This window comes from Gorilla gorilla, chromosome 19, assembly GCF_029281585.2.
Source record: "Gorilla gorilla gorilla isolate KB3781 chromosome 19, NHGRI_mGorGor1-v2.1_pri, whole genome shotgun sequence".
Lineage (NCBI taxonomy): Eukaryota > Metazoa > Chordata > Mammalia > Primates > Hominidae > Gorilla > Gorilla gorilla.
The window spans coordinates 50,119,081-50,131,962 of NC_073243.2; the positions used below are offsets into that span (position 1 = coordinate 50,119,081).

The 12,882-nt window shown below is 33.8% G+C and overlaps 1 protein-coding gene and 1 long non-coding RNA gene across 3 annotated transcripts in view; one reads left to right on the forward strand and one right to left on the reverse strand.

Annotated features, from left to right (window-relative positions):
* The window catches only part of LOC101128582 (3',5'-cyclic-AMP phosphodiesterase 4D-like), a 513,332-nt gene that overhangs the window by 402,985 nt on the left and 97,465 nt on the right, over positions 1 to 12,882 (forward strand). The window lies entirely within an intron of this gene.
* The window catches only part of LOC109023893 (uncharacterized), a 72,103-nt gene continuing 64,359 nt past the window's right edge, over positions 5,139 to 12,882 (reverse strand). Inside the window, exon 3 of the long non-coding RNA XR_008673327.2 lies at positions 5,139 to 5,275. This is a non-coding gene — a long non-coding RNA (uncharacterized lncRNA). The remainder of the gene's footprint in view (positions 5,276 to 12,882) is intronic.

Here is a 12,882-nt window from a genome sequence, read left to right on the forward strand (position 1 = left end):
AAATAAATAAATAAAAAAAAAAAGAAAAAAAGATTTTTTTCATATCAGTGCATGAAGCTTTTCCTCTTTTTTCTTTCAACTGCATAATATTCCACTATGTGGAAATATCATGGTTTATTTAAATAAATTCTTATCAGGGAATATTTGAGTTGTTCCAGGGTTTTCTTTCTTTCTTTCTTTCTTTCTTTCTTTCTTTCTTTCTTTCTTTCTTTCTTTCTTTCTTTTTTGCTGTGAAAAACAATGTTACAGTGAATAACTAACATCATTTCTCATTTCATATGTGTACAAAGTATCTGTGGGATAGAGTTCCAGAACTGAAATTGCTGCTTGCAAGGGTAAATTGTTTCTGTGGATTTGTAGAAATTTCCAGATTTCCCTTCATAGTAGTTACACCATTTTGTAATCCTACAGCAAAGTCTGAAAGTGTATTTTTCACACATCCTTTCAAAAACATTCAAACTTTGGATTTTTGTACATCTAATTGGTGAGAAATGATATACTTGTTTTCATTTTCAATCTATTCTTATAGATGAACCTGGACATATTTTCATAAGTTTAATAACCATTTGTTTTTCTTTCTCGGTAAACCGTATTTCCTTTGCTAATTTTTCACTGGGCATTTGGTGTTGATTTCTGTCAAATCTTTACAAAGTAGAGAGGTTTGTACTTTGTTTATGATCTGAGTTGCAAATACTTTTATTCCTTCCTTGACATTTATCATTTGCCTTAACTTATGGTGAATTTTTACCATGCAAATGTTTTTGATTTTCATGTTGTTCAGTATGTCAATATATTTTATATTCATTCATTCAATAGTGGCTAAAACTTCCCAAATGTTGGTAGGAATATGGATGTCTAGATTAGTGAAGCTCAAATGCTCCAGGCGAGATCAATGCAAAAAATATTTTTCCTAGACACATTAAAATCAAATTGTCAAAATCAAAGACAAAGTGAGAATTCTGAAAGCAGCAAGAGAAAAACTACTCATCACATGGAAGGGTACTCACAAAGGCTACAAGCAGATTTCTCAGCAGAAACTTTGCTGGGCAGGAGGGAGTGGAATGATGTATTCGGAGTACTAAAAGAAAAACAAAACTGCCACATAAGAATAGTGAGTCTGTAAAAGCTGTACTTTAGAAATGAAGAGACATAAAATCATTCCCAGAAAAAAAGAAAGCTAAGAGAGTTTATTTCCACTAGACCTGCCTTAAGAGAAATGCCAAAGGGAGTTCTTCAAGTTGAAATGAAAGGACCTGAAGTAACATCATGAAAACACATGAAATCCCACAGCTAACATCATACTCATGTTGTAAAGCCAAAAGCTTTTCCATTAAGATCAGCAAGAAGACAAGGGAGTTCACTCTCACCACTTCTATTCAACATAGTACTGGGAGTCCTAGCCAGGGCCACTAGGCAAGAAATGGAAATAAAAAATATCCAAATTGTAAAGGAAGAAGTTAAATTGTCTCTGTTTGCATAAGGCATGGTTTTTTATAGGAATCTCTAAAAACTTCATCAAAAAACTGTTAAAATTAATAAATTCAGCAACGTTGTAGGATACAAAATTAACATACAAAATCCAGTTGCATTTCTGTACATTAACAACTAACTATTTGAGAAAGAAATTACAAAGACAGTCCATTTACAATAGCATGAAAATAATAAAATACAGTAGAATAAATACAACCAGGGAGGTGAAAGATCTGTACACTGAAAACTATAAGGCATTGATGAAAGAAATTTAAAAAGACACGAATGAAAACATATTTTATGTCTATGTATTAGAAGAATTAATATTGTTAACATGCGTTTACTGTCCATGTAATATACAGATTCAACCCCTATCAAAATTCCAATTTCATTTTTGTAGAAAAATGTGTTGGGTACATTATAATTCTATTCTAGCTATTTGAAATATACAATAAATTATTGTTAACTATAGTTTTCCTACTGTCCTATCTAATGCTAGAACTTATTCCTTCTATTTAAACATATTTCTGTATCTATTAACCAACTTCCAGGCTGTGTGTTGACAGTTTTCCTAAGAGGTTTCCCAAGGCAAAGAGTAAGTGGAAGTCAATCTTAAATCACTGTGTCTGGCTGTGACCCGTGATAAAAGATTTAATGGAAAATTTCAGTTTAGATGAGAGTAACAGACATTTGTCAGATACTGGGTGCTGGAGATAGATTCAGAGCTAAGTAAGAAATCCTATTTTTGAGATTAAGTAATCTCACTTCACACCCAGTGACACTGCAACTGTTGATTAGGTTTTTCCAGTCTCTTTTTATCCCCGTTAGCCTACAGGAGCAGGTAAATATCTAGTTCCTTCTGGGTCTGAAGATTCTGTAAACTTAAAAGGAGAGATCCTTTCTGATTTGTATATTATTGGATTTTCTAATGTCCATCACAGCACCAGATTTAACACTCACACACATGCACACACACACAGGATATATTGAATGAGTAAATAAATACTTTAACAGACAGGAGAGTTGTTACTAACTGATCTCTAATATTACCTTATTGTTCTAATAACTGTGGATTTGATATAACTTTGGGAGCAAGCAAGGTATCAGTCTTAAAGTATAGACAAATTTACTATGTCACCTCAGATACTCAAATAGAGAATATCCTATGCCCAAATGGCAAGGCTGAATTGACCCAAGTGATTAAGTCATACTCTTAAAACTGTATAACCTAATAACCTTTTATTAAGAATAAGTTCAGAAAAACAGTTCACAATTTCTTTTACTTAAATTGTATATATTATATGTGCAGTTTTCAGATGTGAATGGGATTTGAGATCAGAAAGGCAGGGCTTCATACTGCATTTCTCCAACTTGCTCTCTATTTGTCCTTTAGCAAAAGACAATCTTTCCTTCTTTACTTTTTATTTGTTAAACACACACACACACACACACACACACACACACACACACACACACACACACACAACTTCATAGCATCCAATGAGCAGTATCTAGGTACACGGCCAATGCAAAGCACTCATTTTCTTATTTCTCCTTCACATGTTTTTCATTCCTATTTTCCATCTTTGCCATGGACAAGACTTCATTCCCTAGCTGTGGCTTTAGAATAAGAGTATGACTAGATCATATTCATTTTTAGCTTAGCACATTACCTCCCATTTAGTTGAAATGAATATCAACAAGAATTCACACTTCTAAATGCTTGAAAGCACAATGTCCATCCAAGATCCAAGTGACTGAAATAATAAGAGCCTTGTTATATGAAGAAATACCCATTTTAATGATGTTTTCTGAGGCATTAACTGTTACTCTGAAAAGAAAGAAGAGTGTTGGTAAGATTTGGGTATGAGATAAAACAATTAGATATTTGCTTATAAACTGGAATGACCTTGTAAATGGCCCAGCAGCAATGTAATTAAATACCATAAAAGCTCAGAATTCCATTGTGCCCCCTGGAAACATCATAATTGCCTCAGTCATTAGCTTTCAGGGTTTCAGCCTTAAACCAGGACATTTCTAGTCTCATCAAAACTATACATTAGCATTCAGTGACTTGTAAGAATAAACTTCCTTCTAGATAGTCCTGTGTGCTTATAAAGTACATCCAAATGAACATATGACATGAGGTGGAGTACAACTTAAAGTTGCCTTCTTTCATCCTATATATTTTTGTTTATTCTTAATGTATCGTGAACTTCAGTAGAGAGCAAACAAGTTGTCTTTATAATTTGAAGTTTTGCTTTCTCTTTTTGAAAGAAAATGCATAATTTGGAGATTCCATCTGTGAAAAAAACTTAATTAAACAATATTAATTTTTAAAATTCTATTATGTATAAGGTGTAAGGAAGGGGTCCAGTTTCAGTTTTCTGCATATGGCTAGCCAGTTTTCCCAACACCATTTATTAAATAGGGAATCCTTTCCCTATGCTTGTTTTTGTCAGGTTTGTCAAAGATTAGATGGTTGTAGATGTGTGGAGTTATTTCTGAGGCTTCTTTTCTTTTCCATTGGTCATAAAATCCCTAGAAGAAAACCTAGAAAATACCATTCAGGACACAGGCATGGGCAAAGACTTCATAACTAAAACACCAAAAGCAATGGCAACAAAAGCCAAAACTGACAAATGGGATCTAATTAAACTAAAGAGCTTCTGCACGGCAAAAGAAAGTATCATCAGAGTGAACAGGCAGCCTACAGAATGGGAGAAAATTTTTGGAATCTATCCATCTGACAAAGGGCTAATATCCAGAATCTATAAAGAACTTAAACAAATTTACAAGAAGAAAAACAAAGAACCCCATTAAAAAGAGGATGAAGGATATAAACAGACACTTCTCAAAAGAAGGCATTTATGTGGCCAACAAATATATAAAAAAAAGCTCATCATCACTGGCCATCAGAGAAATGCAAATCAAAACCACAATGAGATACCATCTCACGCCAGTTAGAATGGCAGTCATTAAAAAGTCAGGAAACAACTGAAAATGTGGCACATGGAATACTATGCATCCATAAAAAAAGGATGAGCTCTTGTCCTTTGCAGGGACATCGATGAAGCTGGAAACCATCATTCTCAGCAAACTAACACAAGAACGAAAAACCAAACACCACATGTTCTCACTCATAGGTGGGAGTTGAACAAAGAGAACACAGGGACATGGGGAGGGGAACATCACACACTGGGGCCTGTTAGAGGGTGAGGGGGCTGGGGGAAGGATAACATTGGGAGAAATACCTAACGTAGGTGATGTGTTGATAGGTGCAGCAAACCACCATGGCACGTGTATACCTATGTAACAAACCTGCACGTTCTGCACATGTATCCCAGAACTTAAAGTATAATAAATAAGTAAATAAATAAGTAAAAAGAAATATGTTAAAAAATTATATTATGTAGATATTTTTGTTATCTTGCTTCATGCCAAGTGCTTTCATAAATGCTAGACTTCTATTTGTACATTTTGCTTTCATGAGGGTGAAGACAAATAAAGAGTGATCATTCAAAAATATTAATGTACGGAAAAGTAAAGTAACTGTAGGGCTTCCATACAAAAGTACAACAAATTGAATGGCTTAAACAAGAGAAATGTATGTATTGTCTCACAGTTCTGGAGGCTAGGAGTCTCAAATCAAGGTGCCAGTAGCGTTGATTCCTTTTGAGCAAGCTGAGAGAAAGATCTGTCCCTGACCTTTCTTCTTGGCTTGTAGATAGACAACTTCCTCCCCTGTATGTCCCTTCACATTGTCTTCCATCTGTGCACCTCTCTGTGTTCAAATACCCTCCAACTTAAAAAAAAAAAAAAAAAAGCATGTCACTCACATTGGGTTAGGGCCTACCCTAATGATTTCATCCTAACTTGATTACCTCTGTAAAGACTTTATCTCCAAACCAAATCACATTCTAAAGTACTGGGGGTGGGTGAGGATTTCAATGTATGAATTCTGGGGAGACCCAATGCAATCCATAAAAGTAGCCATTTAAATAGAAGTATTTTTAGTCGTTTAACCTAAAGTCTCTCTACAATGTTAAACCATGCCATCTTAATGTGTGTTATTTAGAATAATCTAAAAAATTATATATTTTCATTAACATTTAGGTTACCTTCAACTTTGTTTCTGATGTTTTATAAGCTGCCCATAAGTGACTTTAATCACTCACTGTATACCACTGACAGATCATTTCTCATGAATTCAGTGATGTGCACTTTGAGACTCAGGAAAGAGGGAAACTTGGCCTTACTAAAATCATATAGTTAGTATGTGGCAGAGCTGATATTCAACTCTACATCTTGCTGCCTCCAAAGTTAGTGATATATGCATGGTCAATATTATTTTAAAATACTCATTTAGTGCTTGCCTTTTTAATAAAATGCTGATTTTCCTGATTATAAGTGTAACAGGTGATCACTGAAGAAAGTTTAGGAAAAAACTCAAAACTTATTCAGATTAATATTAAAATTACTCATAATTTCACCATCCATAGATAATTGTTGGTATATTATCTTACAGAAATCATTTATAAACATTTTTATTATTCAATTTATATATTTATATCTGCAGTACTACATATGTAGTTTTACTTACCACCAAAACTCGTTGCAAAAAAACATTTTTACATTTGCTCAGTTAAAAATCACCCTTAATCTTAGTGGAGAATTATTTTTTAATTATTTAAAATAAGAATATTTTCATTTTTGCATTTTTCTAGAGAGAGCATGGCGTAAGCCTTGTAAAGTTACTCCTGAAATTTAATTTTCTTTTCTTATTTCCTACTCTCTAGTCCTAAGAGATGAGTGGTTCAAGACAGAGTGGGGGTAAGGCAACAGTCAGCACTTTGTCTTTGCTCCACTCTCTGGTTCATCTCTGAAGACTGATTTCTCTACCCAGGCGTGAAGATACTTGAATAAGTAGCCTTTTCCATCCTTTTGCCCTTACACGAAAACTGGTATATCTCTTGAGAGAAGAGCCTAAAAAATAATCTGAGATAGGAACAAGTGGAAAGCAGAGATAGTCTCTTCTTTTTAATTCACCCCTCCTTTGGTCACCTCCTGAATATAAAAAGAAGAACCCAGAACAACATGGTGTCCACGGCAACCATATCTAGGTATTGCAGAATTTTAGAGAACCCATTAAATCCTTTCAAAGGATGAGCAGGGGATCTAAATCATGTCAGATGTATAGTGCTGAGGGCAGAATATGTGCTTCATGCATCTTTTTTGTTTGATGGCAATATCACTTCAAGGCTTCTTCAGAAAGATTCCATACCTACCTCTCCTTCTCACTTCTTTATAATCTGTAATTTACACACTTACCTCACAACTTTTCTGGGACACATTCAATCTATCAGATATGTTAGATAGATCTGATTCAATCTATCAGATATCAACCACTTGTAAGCTGTTGGTTTGATTCTGAAAGTTTTGGTGTGGTAAGACTGGAATCAGTACAAATGACATGCTTGGATCAGGTAGTCCCTCGTGGTGAGTCATGTCTGGGCTCACCCCGATGCAGTCCAGTCATGCTTCCCCTATGACTTAGTTGTTTGCATTGTCCCCAGAGTCAAGAGTGTCCCAAGTCTATGAATCTTGCTCCAGAGCATTGTAATTTAGCCTACAGCCTTGTTCACACAAATAAATCTGGCATTAGTTCCAGCTGGCAGTGATATGGGCTTGGTGATTCACTTTTAGGCCTCATTGGAGTAGAGTTAAACTTCATTGTCAGAAAGAGTGAGATCTCTACTATGTGTCTTCTAAGAGTGTTCAGAGTGTTTTTTTTTTTAGAGTGCAGAAGTCCTAACTTTATTCCTAGTACCCTCCATTCTCTCTTTTTTTATTGAAACATAAGAATTGTGCATATTTACAGGGTACATGTGATATTTTTATACATGTATACAATGTGTAGTAATCAAATCAGAGTAATTAGGTTATCAGTTACCTCAAACATTTATCCTTTGTTTGTGTTGGGAACATTCCAAATCTCTTCTTCTAGCTATCTTGCAATATAAAATAAATTACTATTGCCACCTTATGATACTATCAAACACTGTAACTTATTCCTTCTATCTAACTGTATTTTTTTACACATTAACCAAATTCTCTTCATCTCCTCCCTGCTTCCCTTCCCAATGTCTGGTAACCATCATTCTACTTTCCACCTTCATGAGATCCACTTTTTTAGCTTCCTTATATGAGTAAGAACATGCAATATTTGTCTTTTTGTGCCATCGCTTAATGTAATATACTCTAGTTCCATCTATGTTGTTGCAAATAACAGAATTTCATTGCTTTTTTATGGCTGAATAATACTATATTGTGTACATATTTCACATTTTCTTTATCCATTCATCTACTGATAGGTATATAGGTTGCCTCCATATCTTGGCTATTGTGGATAGTGCTGTAATAAACATGGGAGTGCAGATATCTTTTTAATACACTGATTTCATTTTTTAAAATGTATTCCCAGCAGTGAGATTGCTGGGTCATCTGTAGATCTATTTTTAATTTTTTGAGGAACCTCCATAGTGTTTTTCACAGGAGCTGTACTAATTTACATTCTCACTAACAGTGTGTTAGCATTTCTCTTTCTCTACATCCTTGAAAGCATTTTTTATTTTTTGTCTTTTTGATAATTACCATTTAAACTGGGGTGAGGTGATATATCATTGTGTTTTTCATTTGAATTTCCCTGATAATTAAGTGATGTTGAGGTTTTTTTAAATACACTCATTGGCCATTTGTATGCTTTCCTTTGAGAAATGTCTGTTCATATCCTTCTCTGCTTTTCAATGGGATTATGTACTTTTTTACCTTGTATAGTCTGGATGTTAGTCCCTTGTCAAATGAATAGTTTGCAAATATTTTCTCTCGTTTAACAGGTTGTCTCTTCACTCTGTTGATCATTTACATTGTTGTGCTGAAGCTTTTTAGCTTGATGTAATTCCATTGTCTAGTTTTGCTTTTGTTGCTTGTGTTTTTGAGGTCTTACCTAAAAAATCTTTGCCCAGACCAGTGTTCTTCCAATTCATGAGCATGGGATGGATATCTTTTAATCTTTTGTGTCCTCTTAAATTATTTTCAACAGTGTTTTATAGTTTTTATTGTAGAGGTCATTCACTTCTTTGGTTAAATTTATTCCCAGATGTGTTTTTTTTTGTGTGTGTGTAAGTATTGTAAATGGGATTACTTTCTTGATTTCTTTTTCAGATTGTTCACTGTTGGTATATACAAATGTTACTGCTTTTTGTATATTTATTTTGTATATTGCAACTTTAATGAATTTGTTTTTCAGTTCTAACAGCTTTTGGTTGAGTCTTTAGGTTTTCCTAAATATAGGATCATGTCATCTGTGAACAAGGATAGTTTGACTTTTTCTTTTCCAATTTAGATGCACTTTATATCGTTCTCTTGCCTAACCGCTGTGATAGGACTTCCAGTACTATCTTGAATAACAGTGGTAAAAGTGGGCATCATTGTCTTGTTCAGATCTTGGAAGAAAGAATTTCCATTCTTCCCCATTCAGAATGATGCTAGCTGTGGATTTGTCATGTAAGATCTTTATTGTTTCGAGGTATATTTCTTCTGTTTCCAGTTTGTTGACAGTTATTGTCATGAAGGGATGTCAAATTTTATCAAATGCTTTTTCAGCATCTATTGAAATGAGCATATGGTTTTTGTCCTTCATTCTGTTGATACAATGTATCACATTGATTGATTTACATATGTTGAATTATCCCTGCAACCCTGGGATAAATCCCACTTGGTCATAATGAATATTTTTAATGTTTTGTTGAATTCAGTTAGCTTGTATTTTGATGAGGATTTCTGCATCTGTGTTCATCAGTGATACTGACCTGTAGCTTTCCTATTTTGTTGTGTTTTTGTCTAGTTTTGGCATCAGGATAATCCTGGCCTTTTAGGATGAGTTTAGAAGTATAGTTTAGAAGTATTCCCTTCTCTTCAATTTTTTTGACACAGTTTAAAGAGAATTGGTATAGGTTATTCTTTAATCGTTTGGCAGAATTCAGCAGTGAAGCTGTCAGATCCTGGGCTTTCCTTTAATAGGAGGCTTTATTACTACTGCAGTCTCATACTCATTACTGGTTTTCAGGTTTTCTCTTTTTTCATGGGTTCAATCTTCATGGTTTGCCTGTGTCCAGAAATTTATCCATTTCTTTTAGGTTTTCCTATTTGTTGGTGTATCAATTTTCATAATCTTGTCTGTTGCTTTTTTTATGTATTTCTGTAGTATCAGTTGTAATATATTCTTTTTCATCTCTGACTTTATTTTTTAGACTTCTGGTTGGTGTAGCTAAAAGTTTCTTGATTTTTTTTTTCAAAAAACCAACTACATTTTGTTGATCTTTTGTATTTTTGTAGTTCAAATTTTATTTATTTATGCTTTCATCTTTATTATTTCTTTCCTTCTACTAATTTTGAGTTTGCTTGTTCTTGCTTTTTTAGTTCCTTGAAGTACAATGTTAGGTTGTTTGTTTGAAGTCTTTCTACTTTTTGATGTAGGTGTTGATTGCTACAAATTTCCATCCTAGAACTGCTTTTGATATATCCTCTAGGTTTTTGTATGCTGTATTTCCATTTTCATCTGTCCTAAGAAAATTTTTTAAATTTCCTGTTTAATTTATTCATTGACCAATTTGTTTTTCAATAGCATGTTGTTTTCTTTCCATGGATTTGTACAGTTTCCAATGTTCCTTCTCTTATTGCTTTATAGTTTTATTCAATTGTGGTCAGAAAATATACAGGATATGATTTTGACTTTTTTGACTTTTTAAAACTTGTTTTGTTACCTAACATATGGTCTATCCTAGAGAATGTTCCATGTGCTGTTAAGAAAAATGTGCATTCTTCAGCTATGGGGTAAAATGTTCTGAAAATGTCTGTTAGGTCAATTTGATCTAGAGTGAAGTTTAATTCTGATGTTTCTTTGTTGATTTTCTTGTCTAGATTACCTGTCTGCTGCCAAAAGTGGAGTGTTAAAGTCTCCTACTATTGCCTTCTCTGTTGTTTTTAACTGTCCTTGACTTAAGGTCTGTTTTATCTGATAATTATAGCTACTTCTGCTCTTTTTGTTTGTTTTCCATTTGCTTCTAATATCTTTTTAAATATCTTCACATTCAGTCTGTGCATGTCTTTACAGATGAAGTGAGTTTCTTGTAGACAGCATATAGTTGGATCCTTTTAAAAATTCATTCAGCCACTCTGTCTTTTAACTGAAGAATATAATTCATTTATATTCAAGGTTTGAATATTATTGATATGTAAGGATTTACTATTGCTATCTTGTTACTTGTTTTCTGGTTGTTTTGTAGAATCATTTCTTTCTTTTTCTCTCTCTCTCTTACTTTCGTTTTTGTCACAAAATAATTTTCTCTATTAGGACATGTTGATTTCTGGCTACTTATTTTTAGTGTACCTATAATAGGTTTTTGCTTTGTTGTTACTACAAGGCTTATAAAAATATATTTATAACAGGTTATTTTAAACTGATAATAGTTTAACTTTGATGCAAATAAACAAAAATAAACTCTACATTGTAATACCACCCCTCCCACATTTTGACTTATTGCTGTTTCAATTTACATATTTTTATATTGCCTAACTCTTAATCAATTGTTGAGATTATTTAATAGTTCTTTCTTTTAGCTTTCATACTTAAGATATAAATTGTTTACTTACCCTAATTATAGTATTATAGAATTGTGAATTTTTCTGCTTTTTAATAGTGAATTTCATACTTTAGTTTTTTTTGTTTTTTTTTTTTGTTTTTTACACATTAGCATCCATTTTTTTTTCAGATTGAAGAATTCCCTGTAGCATTTTTTTGTAGGCGAAGTGTTGTGTTGTAAATTTCCTCAGCTTTTGTTTGTCTGAGAAAGTTTTTATCTCTTTTTCCTGTTTAAAGGATAGTTTTCCTGGGTATAGTATTCTTAGCTGGCTTTTTGTATTTGTTTCCTTCAGCACTGTGAATATAGCATCTCACTTCTTTTGGTCTGCTAAGTTTCTCTGAGAAATCCGCTGAAAGCCATATTAGAGTTCAGTTGAATGTAATGTTTCTTTTCTCTTGCTGCTTAAAGTATTCTTTCTTTGTTTTTGATTTTTACTAATTTCTTTATAATATATCTGGGTGGTTTTCTCTTTGAGTTGAATTTGTTTAATATCTTTGAGCTTCCTGCACTTGGATAGTGTTGGTTTTCTCCAGATTTCAGTAATTTCAGCGATTATTTTTTGAAATATGCTTTCTAGACCTTTTCCTCTTTTATATAATATCTGTTGGAAATAACTATTATGTGGAGGTTAGTTTGCTTGATGGTGTCCCCTTATTCTTCTTTACTCTTTTTTTAAATTCTTTTTCCTTTTGCTTCTCTGATTGGGTAATTTCATTTATTCTTTTTTCAAGCTCACTAATTCTTTCCTCTTTTTGATCAAGTCTGCTATTGAAGCTTTCTATGGAGTTTTTCAGTTCAGTTATTATATTGCTTGCTTCTAAAATTTGTTTGCTTTCTTAAAATTGTTTTTATTTTTGTGAAATTTCTTATTTTGTTCCTGGATTGTTTTCCAGTTTCAATCTGTGTTTTATTGTGATTCTTTCAACTTCTTTAAGAGAATTATTCTGAATTTTCTGCCTGACATTTTGGAGATGTTGCATTCTTCTGTGTCTATTGTTGGAGTTTTGTTGGTTTCTTTGAGTGGTGTCATATTTCCCTGAGTTTCCACAATCCTTGTGTCTTTATGTTGATGCTTGTGTGTTTGAAGAGTCAGCCACCTCTTCCAATTTTTGTGGGTTTTTTTTGGTGGTGTTAGGCCTTTATTCCTTAGTAATGAAACTTCAATGTTGGCCTGTTATTTCTTCCCATTCTGGGAGGCTTATAGTGTGCACTGGTACAAAAACACTTTGCTGGAACTAACTTGTTGCCCTGCAGTTGTTTCCCACTCTGGGGATGTTTTATAGTGAGCACTGGAAGTTAAAAGCTGTCCTGAAATTATATTGCTGCCCTACAGTTTTTTCCCAGTCTGGTAAAGACAGGTGAGTACCAGAGCTCAGTCCCAACTTTTAGTTGTTTCTGGGCCAGAGGAAAGCTCCACCTGGGATTTATAAAAAATTCAGCCACAGATTTGGGCCTTTGCTTGAATGGTGCCCCCCCCTTGCAGCACTATGGCCTCATCCAATCTCTTCAACATGGCACCCCCACTGATTGAAGCACAGAGTTGCTGCCTAGATCTGCATGCCAGTCTTAGAGATTAATGTCCTGTGCCTTGTCTTCAAATCAGCCCTCTGGGATACCCAGTGGTTCCCATATGATGGGACTGGAGTGGGCTTCCCATGAAGATTACCAGACTGATGGGGAGATTGAACATTTCTCCTGCTCTCTTGAG